Source organism: Propithecus coquereli, unplaced genomic scaffold, assembly GCF_000956105.1.
Source record: "Propithecus coquereli isolate 6110/MARCELLA unplaced genomic scaffold, Pcoq_1.0 Scaffold215, whole genome shotgun sequence".
In the NCBI taxonomy this organism is placed as follows: Eukaryota; Metazoa; Chordata; class Mammalia; order Primates; family Indriidae; genus Propithecus; species Propithecus coquereli.
Window position 1 is genome coordinate 3,002,283 of NW_012146634.1, and position 2,636 is coordinate 3,004,918.

Consider the following 2,636-nt stretch of genomic DNA (forward strand, 5'->3'; position numbering starts at 1 on the left):
TGTTAGGTGTATAGATATTTAGGATTGTTATGTCTTCTTGTTGAATTGTTCACCATCATATAATGACCATCCTTGTCTTTACTTTTGTTGATTTGAAGTCTATCTTATCTGATGTGACAATGGCGACACCGGCTTTCTTGCGGTTTCCATTTCCATGGAATATTGTTTTCCATCCCTTTACCTTGAGTCTGAATGAGGCCTTGTGGGTTAGATGTGTTTCCTGGAGACAGTAAATACTTGATTTGTATCTTTTTCCCATTCAGCCAGCCTATGTCTCTTCAGTGCCCCCCCCCCTTTTTTTAATCCACCAGAGAATTCACAACAGAGAGAGTACAAGGGCATGTTTATGTTATCTTTTATAGTTACCTATGCAGTTATCTTTACCAGTGCTCTTTATTTCTTCATGTGGACTCAAGACTAGTATTCTTCTATTTCAGACTGAAGGACTCCCTTTAGTATTTCTTGTAGGTAAGGTCTACTAGTGACAAGTTTTCTCAGTTTTTGTTTATCTAGCTATATCTTAATTTCTCCTTCATTTTTGAAAGATAGTTTTGCTGAATATAGAATTCTTTCGTGACAATTCCTTTTTTTTAAGCACTTGGAATATGTCAGCCCATGACCCTCTGGACTGTGTGATATCTGATGAGAAATTTGCTGTTAATATTATTAAGGATCCCTTGTACATGAGAAGTTGCTTCTATCTTGCTGCTTTCAAGTTTATCTTTGGCTTCTAACAGCTTGATTATAATATGTCTAGGTATGGTTCTTTTAGAGTTTATCCTACTTGGAGTTTGTTGAGCTTTTTAAATGTATAGATTGATGTTTTCATCAAATTTGGGAGGTTTCAGCCATTATTTTTTCAAATATTCCTTTTTTCCTTTCTCTCTCTGCACTTGTTCAATAACTTTCATTGTGTGAATGTTCATGTGTTTGGTAGTATACATAAGTCTCTGAGGCTGTTTGTTTTTCTTCACTTTTTTCCTGTTCCTAAGACTGAATAATATCAAAGAACTATCTTTAGCTTCATGGATCCTTTCTTTTGCTTTCCCCCATCTGCTGTGGAGCCCCTCTAGTGAATTTTTCATTTCAGTTATTATACTTTTTAATTTCAGAATTTCTATTTGGTTCTTTTGATAATTTCTATCTCTTTATTGATATTCCATATGGGAAGATATTACTTTCATGCTTTCCTTTAGCTTTTTAGACATGATTTTCTTTAGTTCTCTGGACATATTAAAAATAACTGACTTTAAATCTTTTTCTAGTAAGTCCAATGTCTGGGCTTCCTTAGGAAAAGTTTCTATTGTTTGCTTTTCCTTGTCTCTATAGGCTATACTCTCTTATTTCATTTCATGTCTTATAATTTTTTTGTTGAAAACTGACATTTAAAAAAATACAGTGACAACTCTGGAAATTAGATTCTCCCCTAACTCCATGGTTTATTGTTTTTTCTTCTTGTTTTAGTTGTTATTGTTTGTTTAGCAATTTTTCTAAACTAATTCTGAAAAGTTTGTACTCTTGTGACTGAAACTGGTCTCTACTTGATTAGCTTAGTGTTCAGCTAATGTTTGGACAGAAATTTCCTTAAATCAATAAATTTCCCAATGTTTGCTAAGGGTCTTTTTGTGTGTATGAGGGCATAACTTCAACATTTCGCCACACAGTTGACAAATCTACCTTAGCTTTCAAATTCCTGCTTGTACCAGAAACTCAGGATAAGCCAGCAGTGAGAGCTTATGGCCTTCTCAGGTCTTTCCTGAACCTGTATACAGCCCTACACATATGTGTGGGCTTCTATATTTCCAGGAATATTTCAGAGCTTTTCATAGTCCCTGTGGATATCTCATTTCCTAGCTTTCCTTTTAAGGTTTTTGGTTAGTCCTTTGTTTTCCCTGACTGTTAATCACTGCTTCAGGTTGCTGCAAAGTTAAAACACATTCTTGTAATTGTTTTTCACAAATGCTGCCCCCTACCTCACACACACACTAAAGAGAAGGCCTTTTTCACTGAGTGAGTTCTCAGGTTGTATATAATCAGCCTTGTAAGTGGGATCTTTTAGAGACTCATCAGACAGATCAAAAAATGACAAATCTTCAGGAGTAAAGCTTTGAAAGAGCTTCATTTCTGTTCTGCTCTGTCTGGTGGTTGCCATGTTGTATCAGGAATGTGGGCTGTTATTTTTTAAGGATAACATAGAGCTGGAGAGCAGGGGATGGGACCTGGAAATGTTAAGATGTCACAAAGCCTGCTGTTCTTAAAAAGGTTCAGCCATTTTTTGAGGGGGATGCGGAATAAATACTCTTCAAGTTGCTGTAAGCCTTTGGTTAATTTCGATTATTAAAAAAAAAACAACCTGACTGTGCCAAATTGTACCAGTATTTTTATAGCTTTTATAGAAGAGTGAATTTTTGGAGCTCCTTACTCTACCATTTTTGCTGTTGTCATTGGCTTTACTTTTTAAAGATACTTTTTTAAATTACAAAAATTACAGGGTATTATGGAATCCTAAACATTGACTAATGTAAATAAATTTACCAACAAAAAAATAGGCCAATATATTTTCTTACAAAGCAATAAGGAGTTTTGTGAAGAGAGCAAAGCTCACTCAGTTCTTTGTTTTTAATCATGGTTAGAAA

The 2,636-nt window shown here is 34.8% G+C and overlaps 1 protein-coding gene across 1 annotated transcript in view; it reads left to right on the forward strand.

Annotated features, from left to right (window-relative positions):
• The window catches only part of SYCP1 (synaptonemal complex protein 1), a 281,813-nt gene that overhangs the window by 258,066 nt on the left and 21,111 nt on the right, over nucleotides 1-2,636 (forward strand). The gene's annotated exons all lie outside the window — the stretch shown is intronic.